Here is a 20,270-nt window from a genome sequence, read left to right as displayed (position 1 = left end):
TCTATAAGTCCCTGGCATATAACTCAGAGATAACTAGCTTACTGTCCTATTTGCCAGAGAGCAAATATGATCCTAACAGATGAACATGTGTTTGAAAAACAAAAGTCTGACTCCTCTCCACACTTGTGGTCAACAGATGACCTGAGTTAGCCCAGACCATGATAAATGTTGGTGGAAAGGAAGCCTGATCTCTGGTGACATCTTTCTGCCCATTCTAGGCTGAAGAGGTGCCCCCACCGTACCAAATGTACCACCTCCGGGACACCTTGGTGGCTCTATCAAGGGAACATCAGACTCTTAGTTTGGCCTCAGGTCATGATCTCCGGGTCATGGGATCAAGACCTGCATTTGGCTCGGCGCTCAGTGCAGAGTCAACTTGAAAAATAAAAAAAGGTACCAGCTCCCTCGCTGTGCAGTGCAAGAGTTGGTTGGGGGGCGGGGTTAGTTAGAGTCGCCAGGACTTGAATGCTAGCTCCCCTCTCGCTAGTGTCTAATTATGCAGCCTTAGGCTGCATTTTTACTGCCATTCCCCTGGTTTCCATTTTCTTACCTGCAAATGGGGTTGATGATAATGCCCACCTCATTCAGGGCTTGCTGTGTGCCCCAGAGGAGGGGAAGTCCGTAAAAGTGGATTAGTATCTCTGGGCCTCATTCTCCTGCTCTGCAAAAGGAGGATCTTCCCACAAGGCTGAGGCTGCCACACTGATGTGAGGAGGAAGTGCCCTCATGCTCAGGGCTGAGCACAGTGCTTGACCTGCAGTAAGCACTCACCAAATCCTAGTTGTTACCAATTCCTTCACTGTGGTCCCAGCTTCTCCTGCCTAGCAGGCTTGGTGACCTTCCTGCTTTTCAGTGCCCGTTTAAAATTTCTGTTCGGTCACTGTGCGTGTAAGCCCAGGCGGGGTTACGGTGACCAGAGTGTCCTCCCGAGGCCTGTCTTGCCGCAGGACCCCGCCGCCTCTCCAGCTGATAGCCCACCGCCGTCACTTGGCCTGCACACCGTCTTTAGAGCTGCATATCAGTGGCTCCCCATTGCCTACAAGTTCATGGCATCCAGTTCAAAGACCTAATTTTTTCTTTATATCCTGCCTTGTTCCAGAAGATATTCAGATACCTGGCAGTATCTCATTTTTGTTGAAGATGCTCTGTGATCTCTCACTACAAAACTAGGCCTTCAAAATAGACTTTGGACCCAGACCCCATTATCAGTTCAGTCTGGTCCTGTCACCCACTGGTTTGATGGGGGTCTGTCCAGGGGGCGTCCGCACGGTGCCAGGCACAGGAGGGCCGTCATGGAGGCCTCACTCTTAGGGTCTTGGGTTCAGCTGGGCCTCCAGCCCATGAAGTTGGTGTATTCGTTGCCACGAGCTGCCATAACCAAGCACCACACACTGGGCGGCTTATAAAAAGCAGAAATGTATTTTCTCCTAGTTCAGGAGGCTAAGGGTCTGAAATCAAGGTGTTGGCTGGGCCATAACTTCTCCAAAGGCTCTAAGGAAAGAATCCTTCCCTGCCTCTTCCATCTCCTGGGGGCCCCTGGCCTGCCTTGTCTGGTGGCAGCCTTCCCCTCATCTCTGCCTCCGTCTTCACGTGGCAGTCTTCTCCCTGGGTGTCTTTGTCTCCAAATCTCCCACTCGTCCTAAGGACACCAGTCATGGACGGAAGGCCCATCCTAATCCAGTAGGACCTCATCTTTATTTGATTACATCTGCAAAGAGCCTCTTTCCAAATAGAGTCACATTCATGGGTGCTAGATGTTAAGACTTCAGTGTATCTTTTGAGAAGACACAGGGGGCGTCCGCACAGTGCCAGGCATAGGAGGGCCATCGTGGAGGCCTCGCTCTTAGGGTCTTGGGTTCAGCTGGGCCTCCAGCCCATGAAGTTGGTGTATTTGAGAACCCATTATAGCAGCCAAAGCAGCAAGAAACAAATAAATGAGGGCAAATTTTAAATGAAAATACTTTTTTAGGGACACCTGGGGCGCTCAGTCAGTTAAGTGTCTGCCTTCAGCTTAGGTCATACTCCTGGGGTCCTGGGATCAAGCCCCGTGTCAGGCTCCCTGCTCAGTGAGGAGTCTGCCTCTCCCTCTGACCCTCTCCCCTGCTCATGCCCTCACTTGTGCTTTCTCTCTCTCTCAAACATTTTTTAAAAAGAAAATAACTAATATTCACAATTTTATAGTGGAAAATGGTATAGGACAGTGTGTTTGAGAGTGTAGGAAAAGTAGAATAATAGTAATAATGCCCACATCTTTGGACTGTTTGGAGGAGGAGGCGGGCAGTGAGTTAACACATGGCAATTACTATATGTAACACCGTAACACCTGCACGTAGTGATCTCTTAATGAGACCACCTATTCTTTACTTTTTTTCATTTCTTATTTAGAATCTTAAAATCTGCAAATATGAGAACACTTTAAATAAATCCACTGTTATTAAGCCTTAAATCAAGCATCATTGTGCACTTAAGTAGGTCTTATCTGTCATCTTGTAAATGGGCTGCTCTGTGCTCGCACAGCTTACCTCCTATTAAAGTAACAGGGATTATAATATCAAGTTATCAGACATTGTATTCTGTCGCAGTGAATGTGCTGCCCACATGGCTAACCCTTTAAAGGTAAAATGGATTATAAAGACCAAGAGCGTGGGGCATCGCATACCACTGCCGTGAACGGGAGAGAATGGCTACTTGGTTTCTTTAAACTGAAGTTTACCACAGTGACAGCAGCGTGAGAAAACACACCAAGCCGTCACCCAACCTCAGGAGCCATTTCTTTACACAGTATGCAGTTAAGATGAATTTTGTTACCATGAAATTTTATCTGTAGTGACTGTTTTCATTAATGTGGGCCAAGGCAAATTGATTAGACTACCAATCTCCAAAAAGTAGAAGAATTCATGGGCGGAATGTTGTGCTAAAAGCAAATTGGACCCATTTTCCTACTATTCTTGAGCAAGAGTGGAGGTAAGAAAAGGAGCAGAAAGTTGGGGAAATTTCTTTTGATTTATTGTTAATGCTCCTCTCTTAGTTTTTCTTTAGACTGCTTAGTTCTCATCCAAGTTACTATGGTTAATGTTTTTAGCTTATATTTTACTTAATGTTGTAATAGAGATTAGTATTATAGTTGTGCTATAATCTCATTTTAAAGACATAGAAATTGAAACATAGACATTTTTAAAAGATATTTTTTAAACTGAGCCTCCTAATTGCTATACACTAGAGTTTAAAGTGTTATCAGAAAACACATTGCCTTGAACTTCTAACCCAATAGCACTTCTCAAATTTTATGGTCTAAGGATTATTTTTTTTTTAAGATTATATTTATTTATCAGAGAGGGAGCACAATGCAAGGGGAAGGGCAGGCAGAGGGGAAGCAGGCTCCCCACTGAGCACGGAACCCAATGCAAGACTCAGCCCCAGGACCCCGAGATCATGACCTGAGCCGAAGGCAGAGGCTTGGCCTACTCAGCCACCCAGGCATCCTGGTCTCAGGATCCTTTACACTGCAAAATTATTGAGGACCCCAAAGAACTTTTGTTTGTGTGGGTTTTATCTATTGATACATACCATATTAGAAATTTTAAGAAGTTAAAACCTAAAGCAATCATTTGTTAATACATTTTCAAGTAACAATCATACTTCGATTACATATTAGCATCACAGCAATGACATCATCATATGTAGGGAGCTTCTAGAAAACTCCATAGTACACTCGGGAGAGAATGAGAGCGAAAAAGACAAATAACAAACATCTTAGTATTATTATGAAAACAGTTTTGGTCTTGTGGATTCCCTAGGTAGGTCTCAGTGTTCCCCAGGAGCTCCGGGACAGACTTTGAGAACCATTCGTCTAGGTGGTTCCCGTGCCTTCATAGCAAAACTGTATTTTTTGTCTAAACTATGACTATTCAAGGAAAAGGAACAAGCATACTTGTAAGACTCGGCTTTGCTAGCACTGAATAAAATATATAGTTGATACGTTGTCAGTCTTCTTGTTGTCTTTAACATGGAAGCAATGTGGGCGGTACAGAGTACGTGCTCTGAGAGGACTCAGGGTTCTAATCCCAGCACTGCCACTTAAGCCTCGTGGCCTTAACACTTAGTGCCTTAGCCTCGGCTTCCCATCTGGAAAATGAGCAGGCCACTCCTCCGGACCTCAGAGGCTTGTGGGAGCATTAACTGGAATAATCTCTGTAAGGGAAGATGACTTTCCCAGCCCCCTCCCAGGGAACCTGGGGCCTTGTGCCTGGTTCTGGGCCATATCGCCCCTGCCTGGGAGCCCTCTCTTGCCCATCTCACACCCTCAGCAGCGGACAAACTGGAGGAACTGGATTTCTGAGTCCCTGGATTGTGACGTGAGCAAGAAGTAAGCCTTTGTGGTGGCAAACGCGGACGGGGTTTCAGTTGACGCCCCCCTGCGTGGTAGCCTGGCCTCTTCGCTATCACACGGGGAGGGGAGGACACGAACGGGGTGACATTTAAATGGAAACTCGGAAGCATAGAACCTTCCAAAATTAAAAGATTTGAAGAAAGGAGCTACCTAAATGTGGGGGCAGGGAGGCCTTCCCAGCAGGGAACTAGAAAATGCAAAAGCCCCCAGGCAGACGCCAGGAACTTTCCAGAGACTGGCAGGCCCCAAACAAGGGGGAAGTGGAGAGAGAGAAGTGTGGAGAGTAAGTCCCTGGGGTACTGAGGCCTTTGCAGTCCCCAAACCCCACAAACAGCGTGCAGCCTGTTGGGGAGGCATCTCTGCATCTTCTACCCGGGCCCCTGGGTGGGAGTCACAGAGTCCAAGAGGTGCAGGCCTCACGCTATGCAAGACAGCAGAAGGAATAAAGCTTCAGTTGGTGCCACTGAAACATAAGCTCGTAGAGTCCCGGCGTAACTCCAGTCCTAAGTTCTGCAGCTTCTCCCTGTCCGAGTGCTCACAGGCCCTCCCTGGCACCGGGAAGAGGAGAGTTGTTGCCTGTGTACCCGGAGGGCATGAGCAACCTCCGTAGCGACACTGGGGTTTTTCATTTTGCCGGGGAGGTAGTGCCTGTTCCCAGCAGCGGGGCCCAGGAGCCCCCACGTTCTCCTTCAACAACGCAATAGAAGCCGCACCTGGGGGAGAAGTTTCCAGCATTGCCTCCCGGTGGGCACGGCCATCCCAGGGGCAGTTTTCAGAGAACAGCGGAGGAAATACCTGACAACGGATGGCGTGAAAGTTACAGTTGAGAGCTATCCTGCCCAACTATTGCCTGCCTTACTTCCGGGGTTTTAAGTTCAAATTCCACTTCTTAGATGCTTCTGAGTCAATGATGCTCAAGAGTTTGTAGAGGTTGCCATCTTCTGTGTGTGTTTTCTCAACCTGGGGTTCGGTGGTACCCACAGGTATGGTGCCTCCTCGGGTAAGGCATGGTGGACTCTTTATCTTTTGATGATTCCAAGGAAAGGGAGGGAACCGTTTGCCTGTCCTTTGCCTGTGCTTATTAATTCGTGTATATCTCTCAAAGTTACACATACATTTCACATGGCATCAAAAGGAGAATGGTGTATTATCAAATAAAAATGCTAGCTTACAGTTCCAAACTAACTCACAACCTTACAACAGTGCCCCTCCCCGGAAGACACGGGGCCTTTGGAGTCCGAGTATCCTGATGAAGTCTAAGGACATTTTTTCCAGCTGGATGATGGAATTAGAATTACCTGCACAGGGGACCAGGAAGATGGCACCCTGGGGGTCCAGGACCGGGTGCAGGCAGCTGTCTCAGACTGGCAGTGTGTTTTGTTCATCCCACACCACGGGGTTCTGTTTTTTTAGTTTCACTGTCAACATTGAGGAGTAGGGAAGTAGCAAATAGAAACCCAGATCTCTGGTTTTCTTTAAAAATTTGAAATATCTGAGCACCTGGGTGGCTCGGTTCGGTGACTGCCTTCGGCTCAGGTCGTGATCCTGGAGTCCTGGGATCGAGACCCACATCCGGCTCCCTGCTCAGCAGGGAGTCTGCTTCTCCCTCTGCCCTCTCTCCTCTCATGCTCTCTCTCTTTCTCTCTGTCTCTCTGAAATAAATAGGTGAAATCTTTAAAAAAAAAAAAAAAAGTTTGAACTATCTGGCCAAAGTGGGTCCAAATGCCCACAAGCTAGCAACCAGCTGGCTCTACCCTCTTGACCGCACCTTCTCCTCAGGGTCCCACATTCCCCTCTACTGCCTTTCCCCTTCATTCATTGACAGTACCAATGGGGTCTTGGAACCCCAAGAAATAGAATCTCTCCTGTTCTTCTCTGGGTTCTAAACAAGCTGAGAAGTAAGACAGTGCATAAAGCTGAAGGCAAAAAAGAGCTCTGTTTACAGAGCGAGAAGAGGTTGGAAGGCATGGCCTCCAGCTGCGGTAAAACCAAGCTGGTTTAGCCAGCAGGGTTCCGGGGATTGGGGTTCAATCCTTCCTTCAGCAGAGGAGCAGGAGAGTGTGGGTCCCGGGCGCAGGCGTGCTCTCAGAAGAAGGACAGAACGGCCACATGTCAGGACTTCAGGCTTCCCAAAGTGTGTCAAAGGGCACAGAGGCCTGGCGTGACAGTCGTGGGAACTGCCAGGGAGGGGATGGAGCACCAGGCGCTCGGAGCCGCTGGGGCTGGTGAAGGCTGGAAGAAGGTTAATTCTTTAACAAGCCGAGCAAAGAACACCCATGCTCTCCCAGGAGTGCGGTGAAATCACCCGGGTCCTTAGCTCAAGGTCGGTAAATGTGGTGACCTTTAGCAACCATAGAAACCAAATTTCTAGAAAAAAAGAAGCAGAACTCACTCTCTACTGGGGTAAATCAACCGGAATGAAAAGCAGGAAAAACAAAAGCCACAGAACAAAAAGACAAAGCACGGAAAGGCAACCCAAGATGTATTTTATGACACAGGAGCTGAATTCTGGAAAGCCGGAGTGAGACCTGGCGTAGATGGGTGAACAGCAGAGTCCCGGGCCGGCCACTGAGGCATAGCCTTGTTCAGGGAGCACTCGTGAGGGCCACGCACACTCACTACCATGCAAAGCACGTAATGTGAACCCCTTTACAGATGAGGAAACTGAGAGCCCGCATGACTGATTCGAGGTGGCTGGTAGAGGATCCCAGGGCCAGGCTCACAGCCCTGAAACGCTTCCCCTCTCCCTGCCTGTCCTTTTGGGCCACGTGTAAGTTGTTTCCCGAGAACAGAAGCAGCTCCTTCGGAGAACGGCTGGTCTGCAGTCAGAGACCTGGCCCGACTGGGCCAGGCTGGGCCAAGCTAGGCAGGCCCTCCAGCCTGCCCTGTCCCTGGCCCAGTAGGCATCCTGGCTTCTCCCAACCAGTAAGGTGGTTACCTCCGGTCTGTGAGGCCGTGACCTGACCTTTCCCATCCTCGGGCTGCGCACTCCCCACAGAGCAGAGATGGCATGAATTTGGCCTCCGCACCCACCGTGTTAAACCCTCCTGGTCCATTAGCAGCAAGTTTTCCAGAAAAGATGAGGTGCTGCCGGGCACGACTACGTTGGAGGGGCTTCCTTCCCTCCTGGTTTAGTTGTGATGCCAACGACACACACACCTTGGTCACGCCTGCCTGGGGTCGTGTTCACTCAGAAGTTCTCCACAAGATCAACTAGTGAAAATCCCTTAATAGGGAATGTTTTTAGAAGGAACATATGGGAAATCAAAAAAGGGCTAAATATAAACCTGTATTTACAGAACTGAATAAGGAGCAAAGAAAAGCTGAGCAGAGAGAGCCGGATGGAGAAGCCTTCTCCTAAGACAGGTTTGTTCCGGTGGGTGTGGGTGCGCATTTCGCTGTATATGTGAATTCGTGGAACACTGGAGTTGCCTATAATTAAACAAGGAAAAAAGCAGTTCACGAAGCCAAAAACAGTTCTGATGCCAATCATATTATGGAAGCACCTGAGGCTATACCCACTGACTTTACCAGAGCTATCATTTGGTTGCATTTCAGACTTAGAAACAATCAAATGGAGCATAAACTTCTAAAATAGAAGTTTCATATTGAAGGCATTTTTTAGGTAGCTAAGGCAACTCTGAGAAATGATCTGCATCATGAATGCTAAGAGAGAAAAGAGGCCAACTCTGAAATCAGGGCATAAGCAGGCATGAAAGAAATCCCCATCACCCAAAGAGCGTGAGGAAGGAAAAAACACATATTTATTGAGCAACTACCATAGGCAGGATGGTTGGTAAGCATTCTCTGGTTTGACCCTCTTGATGTTGCTAAGTTGAAAGGATTATTTTTCTCCCCTCTGTAGACTGAAGATCTCAGTGTCAGAGGTTACAGTGCTAGCCCACAGCAGGCTTGGGATCCAAAGCTAGTTCAAAATCCAGATGTCTGGGGTGCCTAGTGTCCATTAAGCTGAGCCTTGGGCTAGGTTATGGTCCCAAAGTCCCGAGGTCGAGCCCCGTGTCAGGCTCCCTGCTCAGCGAGAGTCTGCTTCTCCTTCTCCTTCTGCGGCTCACCCTACTCATGCTTGTTCTCTCTCTCTCTATCTCTATCTCAAATAAATAAATCAAATCTCTAAAACAAAAAACCTAGCTGTCTGGCTCCAGAGACACTTGCCCTTTCAAATACAGCTGAGCCTTTGGGATGGCATCAGCAGGTCGTGCTCCAGAGGTTCTCATTCTCTCCTTGTCAAAGTTTTTAAATCAAATCTATTTGAGAAGTTTTCTTCTCTCTTTAGGGAAAGGTATTTCCTTGAAAGCACTTGGTGGTAAATTTTACCGTAAAGACATCCCCGCCATAACTTTTGTGTGTCGTGTCTTTCATTAGATTAGATAAAATCAGTTAGATTTTACGTTATTTTGTGTGTTTATTTCTCTGTCCAGAGACTTTACATGTTGACACAATATGGTGTGAACCAAATACTTGACTCACTTGGATAACTGTGACGCAAAATCTACCGGAAACAGCCAAGGGTGCGACCTGACCAGGATCCTGCTTCACCTGCCTTTACTCAAATGTCAAGGCCATCTTTGAACAAGCAGATTAGCCACAGATGGTGAGATAGCAAGCAGAGAGCAAGCAGAGCGAGAAAGGTTCCCTGTCCTCACACAAAGTGTGCATTGGAGGACACAGCCTGCGTTTGGCTGAACAGCCTGTCCTGGTGTCAGCGGCCCTTCAGCAGCACCCATAGAAAGTGCTGATTTATACAGCCTACTGGTCTGTGGTGGAGGTGGTGGAGGTGGTGGAGGTCTGGCTCCCTAAGAAATGTGTCAACAGGGGCGCCTGGGTGGCTCAGTGGGTTAAGCCTCTGCCTTCGGCTCAGGTCATGATCTCAGGGTTCTGGGATCGAGCCCCGCATCGGGCTCTCTGCTTAACGGCGAGTCTGCTTCCCTCTCTCTCTGCCTCTCTGCCTACTTGTGATCTTTGTCAAGTAAATAAATAAAATCTTCAAAAAGAATTTTAAAAATTAAAAAATAAATAAAAATAAATAAATGTGTCAACAGCCCACCTGCTCAGACGGGAGACAACCTGCTTTCATGCAGCTACACTAGAACGGGGACTCCCAACGTGCAGAGTCCAAAAGGCAGCATCACTGAGCAGCAGGAAGGAACGGAGCTGCCAGTTATGTATGTTTTTAATGTCACCCTTTAAAATTTTGGCTTTCAGGGCCTCCTGGGTGGCTCCATCAGTTAAGTGTCTGACTCTTGATTTCAGCTCAAGTCAGGATCATAGGGTCGAGATCCCCGCCTCAGGCTCAGTGTGAGGTCAGTTTGGGATTCTCTCTCCTCCTCCCTCTCCCTCTGCCCCCCCCCCCACCCCTGCACGTGAGCTTGTGCACGTGTGTGCTTTCTCAAGTAAATAAATGAAATCTGTAAAATTTTGAGTTTCATGTAATGGATTTATATGTACTTAATACATTAAAATTTATACTACATGCATAGATTTTGTTAGTTAATAGGTTTAACCTAGAAAGACATGCTTGACAATGGTTTGCCAGCATGGGGCAAAACCAAAAAAGCTTGGAAACCCTCTGCCTAGGGGAAGGTGAGTATCAGTGGAAGTGTGACCAAAGCCCGCTGCTAAATTCCTAAAATCTAGAAGATAAACCAAAATTGCCTGGGTCACAGCACAGGGAGAGGCAAACTGCCAGGAGCAAGGTACAAACTGGACTCTCCTTGCTTCTCTTTTATGCCAATAAAGATGACACCCTGAGAAATTGCCTGAGAAGCAGGTGTCATATGAGTCGCAAGACCGCCCTTTCATTCCCTGAGTAGCCCCAGGCTATGGCCCCCAAGAGACCTAGAGACCAGTTCTCCTTCCCAAACCAATGAGTTCTGCTGGTCAAAGGAGCAAATAGTAAAAGATAGGTAAAAATTTCAATATCATTTGCCCTACAAGAAATGCACATTAAAACTAGTAAGAAGGGGCGCCTGGGTGGCTCAGTGGATTAAGCCGCTGCCTTCGGCTCAGGTCATGATCCCAGTGTCCTGGGATCGAGCCCCGCATCGGGCTCTTTGCTCAGCGGGAGCCTGCTTCCTCCTCTCTCTCTGCCTGACTCTCCGCCTACTTGTGATCTTTCTCTCTGTCAAATAAATTAATAAAATCTTTAAAAAAAAAAAAAATAAAACTAGTAAGAATACCCTATTCTCTGACCATCAGTTACATAGATTTCAACAAGTCAGTATTTGGCTGGGGTGGAGAAGCAAGCGTTCCATATACACCCAGTGGGTGTGTAAATTGGCAAAAAATTTCCGTAGGCAATTTGAAAATTCTGACCAAGAATTAAAAAAAAACATACACATCTACCTACCCATCAATTTCTCCTCTGGGTATTTTTTGAAGAAAATAATCAAATTTGGAATTAAAGGTTTAAATACCTATTAAAGTTTGTTATTCAATCACTTATTCATTCTACACACACTTACTGATGTCTTTTTCAAGGCAGATTCTATGCTAGGGGCTGCCACACAACAAAAAATAAAATAAGGCTCTGCTCGCTTAAAGATTATTAATAATCATTTCAGTGTTATTTATAACAGGGAAAAATAGAAACAACACGACCAAAATCAGTGTTGTTATTGTTGTTCTGCAGTTATTAATTCCTATGCAGCCATTATAAAGTGTATTGAAGAAGACACTGGAGGAATGCCTGGCTCAATCAGTGGAAGAGCTGCCACTCTTGATCTCGGGGTCATGAGTTTGAGTCCCACCTTAGGTGTAGAAATCACTTAAATAAATAAGCTTAAAAATAATAAGAAGAAGACAACAATGACGACGACATTGGAAAATGTTCACATCAGGTAGTTTGAGTGGAAAAAAACAGTTAACAAAACAGACATTGTATGTCTCCCCACAGCCTTGAGTGCCCAGAGAAGGGTCACAGTTGACCCTATCATTTGAGACAGAGGTAATTTAGAATGAACAGACTTCTCTTCAGTGAGAAACAAAACAGAATAGAACAAAAAAGCATTGGGAAATGTGCCCATCATTTCTTCCTACTTCATGAATATTTTCTGAGGGTAATTCTAGGAGGAGCTAATAGAGCAGGTAGCAACAACATCGTTGGAAGATTCTGAGAGGCAGTAAGACTCATCTCAGGAACTATAGCCCAAATTAAAATAAGTTACCTCATCCAATATTTAAAAAGAATCTCCAACATAATCAATAAAAAATCCCTTAGAGAAATGGGCTTGCTCGGACACTGTGGGTATGAGGCTTGTTATAAACATTTGAGAAGGCAATTAGCCATATTTATCAAAACTTGTAATGTCACTGTCATAACCTAGTGATTTTATCTGTAGGAATAAATCTACAGGAGTACTTATGCCTGCATCAAAAAATTTAATAAGGAAATGGAAATTAACCAACTAATGCATATTGGGAGTCTGTAAGGAGACCAGAGAAAAAGAGGCAGCAAGAATACTTGAAGAAATAATGGCCAAAATTCCCCCAAATTTGATGGAAAAGATTAATCTGCACATCCTAGAAACTCAACAAACTTAACCCAAAGACAGGCATGCTGAAATACACCATAGATGGACTGTCCAACTGCCTAAAGCCAGAGATGGGGGGAGAATCTTGAAAACAGCAAGAGAGAAATCCAGTATCATGTATAATTGATCATTAGTATATAAACAGTTGGCTTTTCTCACCGGAAACTGGGGAGGCCAGCCATTAGGGGGATGATCTATTCAAAGTGCTGAAACAAAAACAAAATTGTTCATCCAGCAAACTATCCATCAAAAATACATCATTGAGGAGTGCTTGGGTGGTTCAGCTGGTTGAGCATCCAACTTGATTTTGGCTCGGGTCATGATCTCAGAGTGGTGGGACTGACCCCTGTGTCGGGTTCTGTGCTCAGTGGGGAGTCTACTGAAGATTCTCTCTCCCTCTCCCTCTCCCTCCACCCTTCTGCCCACACCTCCCCCCACCCCCATTTCACACACACACACACACACACACACTCTCTCTCTCTCTTTCTCTAAAATGAATGGATAAATCTTTTTGTAAAATGTGTCATTGAAAGTTATTCAAATAAACAAATATAAACAAAATTTGAAAGATTTCATTTGTCAGTCATTGACCTATCCTGCAAGAAATACTCGAGGGAGTTCTTTAGGCTGTGTGAGGGGACACTGGACTACACTTGCATCCACATGATGAGATAAAGATCTGACCCTTGACTAAGTGCTAGGAATGTGGAGGGAAAGACCAGACATAGCACATTTCTGGTTACCTTGTCTTCTTCTTCTTACTCTTCAAGCTTTACACTCTTGAGTTTTTAATGCAATATCTAACAAATACCCAGTCATATTGAATCAGCCTAATGTTTGGTTTGGAGGGCTGATGACCCATGCTTGTTTTGATTTGATGAAATTTGGAGCTTGGAGCTAAGAGAGATCTCCCTTTTGTATGACTGAGCACGACCTAAGAAATAACACCACCAATAACAGCATCATCATTTTATAATGTAAGTCTAATTGGAGAGTGAATGGAAGTGCTATTGGCCAACGGGCCCTATCCACTAGTTACATCATATTAGAAAGTCTGACCCAAGAATCTGACAATCAAGAAGGATTATCTTTCATTTCACCATTATTTGTTCACAGTTATGCCATCTGGCTCATATAACTAGAGGAAACTTGGCACCCACATTCAACTGGAATGACCGTCAATTCACAAAACACCCTATTTTCTCTTTGCCAAGAACAAAGTGACAACTGATCTCAATGTGTAAGTACTCATAATGTAAGACAAATGACTTGAGCAAGAAATATTTTTTAAGAAGTTAGGGTTAAAAGAACATTTTAGTGTCATCAGATATCTCCAACTATGTTCTAATAGTATAACCCGATTTATCTTTCTTCGTGTTTGTCTCTGAATTTTCCCTTTGATTTAACAAATACTTTTGGACCACCTGCTTTATAAAATGGAATGAGCCAAATACTGAGAATACCAGGCTATATTGGGCAGGAAATGGGTCTAGCTCTGTAAGAAAGAAAACATCAGATTTCAGTGGCTTAACCCAATGGAACTTAATTTCGTGCTCACTCAACAGCTCAGTGATGCTGTCCTAGGTCATCAGGCAACTCTCTTCCACCTGATGATCCAGGGATTTGGGCTCCTTCTGTCTTGAGTTCCTGCCATCTTCTCGGACATCAGAATCTTGGTTCAAGCTGCCTAAGCATTAGAAGAGTAAAGAAGGCATGCGCACTTTTTAGGACGCCTAGCCCGTAAGTGACACTTGTCACTGCCACTTGCATCCACCTGTAAGAACAAGCCCCTTGGGCACACCCGGATGTCAGAGATTGGCCAGTGTGGTCCCTGGCTGGGTAGTCATTTCCCTGCAACAACCTGATACTCGGGAATGAGGGGGAACAAGCTAGAGGTCTACTGTTGTATGAGATGTAGCTTCTATCTTCAAAGAACCTCTGTCAGAGTAGAGAAAGGAGTGCACAGGAGAGGCACCTCATGGAGGAGGTGGCATTTGAGATGATCCTGGATTGTCAGACTTGCCAGACCATGGGTTGGTGAGAGGGGCGTTCTAGACGAGTGACTGCCACTGGGGAAGCAGGGAGGTGGGAAGGGAGTGTTGAGTAACTGGTATTCCTGGAACAAAGATTTGCACAGGGAAGAGATGGAGCTTCCAAGTTTTGTTAGGTTGCTGTTGTGTAAGGCCCTGAATGTCAGGACAAAGAGCTGGAATTCCATGCTTCCTTTATGATGATTATCCTGCATTTTTAACACAGAGTTTCCAGAACAGTGACAGCATTAATCATTATCAAGTATCAGTCACAGAACAGACAATACATTCACTATGAAGGGACTTCATTTTTCAGGTGGTAATGCTAGTAACAGCATCATATGACATTCACAGGCTGTAATCGATTGCAAAAGTTTGCATCTGTTCTTACGTGTCTTGATACTTACAAAATACAATCCAAACACTTTAATTTCTTTCTTGCGGGGGCGCCTGGGTGGCTCAGTGGGTTAAAGCCTCTGCCTTCGGCTCGGGTCATGGGCCCAGGCTCCTGGGATCGAGCCCCACATTGGGCTCTCTGCTCAGCAGGGAACCTGCTTCCTCCTCTCTCTCTGCCTGCCTCTCTGCCTACTTGTGATCTCTGTCTGTCAAATAAATAAATGAAGTCTTTAAAAAAAAAAGAGCAAGATTAATTTCTCTCTTGCTCCTTCTCCCAAGATTATCTCACATAGTTCTCTAGAGACGCGGAGGGTAGCTTTACACACTGACATCACAAACCAGCAGGGCCTCCCCTTGGGCGGGGCAGAAGATCTTTTTAGGGCTGTGAACTCTGAATACTGTTGAGACGCAAAATGAGCAAACCCTTTAGAATCTCTAAAAGTAAGAAAGAGAGTTTTTTCCAGCCCAAGTTAAGACAGCTGCCCAGGAAACACACTCTTCACAGGAAAAAAATAACTCCGGAAAATGAACAATTTTTACAGGGTTATACACTTTTCACATCTTTTAGAAGCTCCAAAGATTATAGATTAACATAGAGGCAGCAATCGTGAGTTTTTTTGTTTGTTTTGGTGTGCTTTTTTTGTTTTGTTTGTTTGTTTGTTTATTTAAGAATTCCAGTAAGAGGCAAGTCACGTAGCTTTTTTTTACTCCTGGTGTTGGGTTGTTTTTTTTTTTTTTTTAAGATTTTATTTATTTATTTGAGAGAGAGAGAGAGAGCAGAACCAGGGAAAGGGTCAGAGGAAGAGGGAGAAGCAGGCTCCCTGCTGAGCAGGGCGCCCCACATGACACGGGACTCCATCCCAGGACTCTGAGATCATGACCTGAGCCAAAGGCAGATGCACAACCAGCTGAGCCCCAGGAATCACAAGTTTCAACGTCAAGGAATGCAGGGAGTAAGAACATTGATAGCTTTAGGACAAGATGGTTTTCCTTTAAGCCACTCATTTATAAAGTAGGTTCACAATGTATGCTTGGTGGGCCATAAATCAGGCTTTCGCTTTGAACAAAGTTTATGTACAGTCATACTGACTTACAAAGAAATCTAAAGTGGCTTGCAGCATACATCAAGCCTTTAGAGAGCTTTCCTCTCTTCAATACTGATACCAATCACTGCAAACCCGTAAACGTAATCCCTTCACCTTCATCAGACAGCATCCTCACAGCATCAGGGTCAATGCTGGCATGTAAATCGTCCTGGAAATGTAACAGGAATAAATATTTGTTTAAAAAACATTCGCATACAAAAGGACTGGAGGGGCACATAAAGCAACATTGCGGAGCCTTAGCAAAGTAGTAACTGGACTAGGAATTGAACTTTTTCTGAAGGCATTTAGGTTTTTAACAGTAGCATTTTGTGCATTGTGACTTTGATGTATATCTCTCCAAGCTGGCGGTGGCTTTAAAGTAGACCCAAGTAGGGTGCCTGGGTGGCTCAGGGGGTTAAGGCCTCTGCCTTCGGCTCAGGTCATGATCCCAGGGTCCTGGGATCGAGCTCCACATTGGGCTCTCTGCTCAGCAGGGAGTCTGCTTCCTCCTCTCTCTCTGCCTGCCTCTCTGCCTACTTGTGATCTGTGTCTGTTAAATAAATAAATAAAATCTTTTTTTAAAAAAATCCTTCAAAAAAAAAAAAGAATTCTTACTTGAAGCTCTTGGACCTACTTTACTTGGTACTTATTCTGTTGATTTCCATTTAATATAATGCAATTTTGCAAAACTGTTTTTAAGCCATTGTTTTAGGGCTTGTATTTAAAGCCTTGGTTTAATATTAGTCTAAATAGGCATGATATAAGCTAGAGTTTAGTTATACAGAGCTCTTAATATTACATGGTTAACCTTACTTCATAAAATATGACAAATATAAGCAATAATTTCACAATTAATATTTTTAATAAGTTCACATTCATAACCATTTTTCCCATAATAAAATTAGCAAAAAATTTTGAAAAGATGACATCTAAAGTTGGTGAGCATGTTGTGAGATGAACATTCTCATTCACCAATTCTGCTGTTTTAATTAAGCATAAACTTTCTGGAAAGCAATTTGGGAAAATGTATCAAGGGTTTAAAAATGTCTATTCCATTTGTCTCGATTATATATACACGCACACAAACAGAGCAAAGAAACGTTCTCCACAACAACAACAACAACAAAAAAAAGCAAAACAAAGCAACCAAATTAATGATGATTATTTCTTATTGATGGGAAAATAGTTTTTACTTCAGAATTATATTTTAAAAATCTATCCCCACTGAGCAATTATTATTTTTATGATTATGATAAAAATTCTTTCCATCATTTAAGAATATTTCTAGGGGTTCCTGGGTGGCTCAGTGGGTTAAAACCTCTGCCTTCTGCTCAGGTTGTGATCCCAGGGTTCTGGGATCGAGCCCCACATCAGGCTCTCTGCTGAAGGAGCAGAGACGGGGAGCCTGCCCCCCCCCCCCGCTCTGTGCCTGCCTCTCTGCCTACTTGTGATTTCTGTCAAATAAATTATAAAAATAGAAAGAATATTTCTAAAGAATTTTAATAAAATAAGAAAATATTCATGATGTTCAGTGAGAATAATACCATATTTTATAAAGACTATAATGTTAACTAATTATGTATGTACATGTGTATATATACAAATATATAGTCATTTGCCTGATAGATACATCTGTTTCCTAAGGTCTAGCACGTACCAGTGAGCTAAGTCTAAAGCCTCATTTATCAATAAGAGTTAGGGCAATTGGAATAGGAATTACAAATTTTTTAAATTTCTCATTTACAGTTTTTCAGCATTGAGCTTGTATTGCTTTTAAATGCAAAATAGAACACTTAAAAATCAAATAGAAAAAAATCTCTACAGAGCATGACGATATCATTCTATTCACTGTACAGTTGTACAGTTGCCAGTTGTGTCAGGCTGGCAACCTCCTCATTTGTAAATGGAGGGATTAGATGAGATGTTCTCGAAGATATCTCTCAGGCTTAGGAGACTCTATGGCTGTGAACTGTACAGCGCATACCTAATAAATAATTCTCAAAATAACAAACCATGTCTATTATAAATCTTAAAAGATTTCGACCTTGAGGTGTCATGATATAATAATGAGAGCATGGCCTTAGCGTTAAAAAACTTGGCTTGGGGCGCCTGGGTGGTGGCTCAGTTGGTTAAGCATCTGCCTTTGGCTTAGTTCCTGATCCCAGGGCCTGTGTCATGGGACTTCCTGCTCAGCTGGGACTCTCTTATCCCTCCTCCCCCTGCGTTGGCTCTCTTTCTCTCTAATAAATAAAAAAAAATCTTTAAAAATAAACACTTGGGGGGCGCCTGGGTGGCTCAGTGGGTTAAAGCCTCTGCCTTCCTCTCAGGTCATGAACCCAGGGTCCTGGGATCGAGCCCCGCATCGGGCTCTCTGGTCAGCAGGGAGCCTGCTTCCTCCTCCTCTCTCTTTGCTGCCTCTCTGCCTACTTGTGATCTGTCTGTCAAATAAATAAATAAATAATCTTAAAAAAATAAAAATAAAAATAAACACTTGGCTAGCATCCTGGCTGAGTCTCCTTTCCCTCAGTAGAAAAGTGAGGGTAACAATTCTAGGATTGAAAAGGGGTTGAAATGTGATAACAAATCCAAAGGCCTTCACTTGCTGTCTGGCTTGGATTAGAGGCTCTAAATGATACTTCCCTCACTAATCCAAGACCTGTTGGGATATTGGCCAGATTGCCCTGGACCTCAGTTTGCAGTCCCTGGATCTAAACTGAACCCTGCAGCAGGAAGCAGAGGGTAACCTTTGTGAGGACTGAGCCATTTCAGCTTGGGGAAGTTGAGACGAGTTCAGGTGGCACCTGCGTGCGGCACGCCTTGTCCCCAGGTCTTCAGGGTTGTCGTCCTTTGGGAAGAGAAGTAGGAGGCACGGGGATTTGAAGTGGGACACAGAGGAGAAGCCTGGTGTGTGTCTTCCTTTGTGCTGGCTTGTTCACCTGCCTGCCAGACTTTCTTCCTTCTCCCCTTCCTTCCTTCAGAAAATATTTAATGGTACAGATGATGTGGCAGTCTCCATGCATGGCATGGAGTTTGAATATTAAATAAGATACTGGTTCTGATCCTTAACTAGCTTCTACTCTAGTAGGAGAGACCGATGATAATAAAAATCACAGACCCATGTGATCAGCCCTGCACACAGGGTGGGTTGATGGTCCAGAAGCCAGAGAATTCCGTGCTTGGGGGAATAGTGGACGTCAGGACCTGGTGATAGCAGGCCTCCCAAGGACAGTTCCTTCAAGGTCATGTTTCCTTCCGGCGGAAGAAGATGTTGCTCCAGTGGTTTGCACTCTGTCAGGAACAACACGTGAAAAGATCAATAAAATGGCTCTTCCATTAGGGAACCTCATAGAAATGAGCTGCCACAAGAAGCAGAGAGGAGGAAAGTGAGGCTTACAGCCGGACCATGAAGGATGTAGACCACGCTTAGGATCTAGAAATAACAGCTCAACAACCGGAAAACCAAAAACCCAGGTAAAGAATGAACAAAGGAGTTGAATAAACATTTCTCCAAAGAAGACACACAAATGGGCAACAAACATGAAAAGATCCTCAATTTCAATAATAACAAGGGGATGACCATTATAATGATGATGAGGATGATGATTATAATAATAGAAGTGTTGGTGAAAATGTGGAAACATTAAAACCTTTGTGCACAGCCACTAAGGAAAACAGTCTGGTAATTCCTCAGAAAATTAAAATGGAATTACCATATGACCCAGCCACCCCACGTCTTGGTATTTATCCACAGGAATTGAAAGCAGAATCTTGAAGAGGTATTTGTACACCGATCCTCACAGCAGCGACACTCACAGCAGCCCAGAGGGAGAACAACACAAACTTCCATCCACGGATGGCGAAAGGCTAGACAAGGCGCGGTGAACACATACAACGGAGCGTTGTTCCGCCTTAAAAGGAAGGAGGTTTGGACAGGCGCGACCGCGTGGATGAACGTCGAGGACATTCTGCTCAGTGAAATATGCCAGTAGCCAGGGGACAGAGACTGCACGGTTCCACTTCTGTGAGGTATCTAAAGTTGTCAGACTCCTAGAAATAGAAAGTAGAGCGGCGGTTGCCAGGGCTAGGGGGAGGTGGAAGAGAGGAGCTGTTTTGTGGGTATGGTTTCAATTTTGCAGGGTGGAAAAGTTCTCGAGATCCACTGCACGACAGCGTGCGTAGAGTTAACACTGCACTGCTGTACACCTGCAAATGATGAGGATGGCCGCTCTCGTGTTAGGTGTTCTTTACCACAACAAAAAAGAAGGAGTTGGGACCAGTCCTTTCAAGGCAGCGGACTGGGGCGCCCGGGTGGCTCAGCTATTAAGCATTTGCCTTTGGTTCGGGTCATGATCCCAAGGTCTCTGGGGTCGAGCCCTGCATCGGGCTCCCTGCTCAGCGGAAAGCCTGCTTCTTCCTCTCCCACTCCCCCTGCTTGTGTTCCCTCTCTCGCTGTGTCTCTCTCTGTCAAATAAATAAATCTTAAAAAAAAAATAATAATAAAGGCAGCGGACCGTACCCTGAAGCATTTTAAAGCTGGGAGAGACACGGTCACACCCTTCCCTGGGAGTAGCCTCCGGGAAAAGCGTTTCATGGATTAGTGATGGAACAGACTGGAGCCCCGGCGAGACCAGCTGCAGGGCCTTCGAGGGTCCAGACAGGGCCTGATGAGGGTGTGACACGCTCAGAGAGAAAGAGGAAGGAGACGGGACAGCAGGGAGGCATGCAGGCGTGGCTGGGAACCACCGTCATTATGCCTGAGGTGTGTGACCGCGGACACCGTCCGCCTGGCTATTCTGAGTATTGTCCAGCTTGGCGAGTG

At 45.1% G+C, this 20,270-nt stretch overlaps 2 protein-coding genes across 2 annotated transcripts in view; one reads left to right on the top strand and one right to left on the bottom strand.

The window, feature by feature from the left end:
• Positions 1–20,270, bottom strand: part of PLEKHM3 (pleckstrin homology domain containing M3) — a 1,279,556-nt gene that overhangs the window by 929,494 nt on the left and 329,792 nt on the right. The gene's annotated exons all lie outside the window — the stretch shown is intronic.
• LOC309843994 (uncharacterized protein) overlaps positions 1–20,270 on the top strand; it is a gene marked incomplete at its 5' end in the record, with an annotated part of 66,379 nt that overhangs the window by 10,039 nt on the left and 36,070 nt on the right. The window lies entirely within an intron of this gene.

The sequence above is a fragment of the Mustela nivalis genome (assembly GCF_964662115.1).
Source record: "Mustela nivalis genome assembly, chromosome: 11".
NCBI classification, from domain to species: domain Eukaryota; kingdom Metazoa; phylum Chordata; class Mammalia; order Carnivora; family Mustelidae; genus Mustela; species Mustela nivalis.
This window is presented reverse-complemented; position numbering and strand designations above follow the sequence as displayed.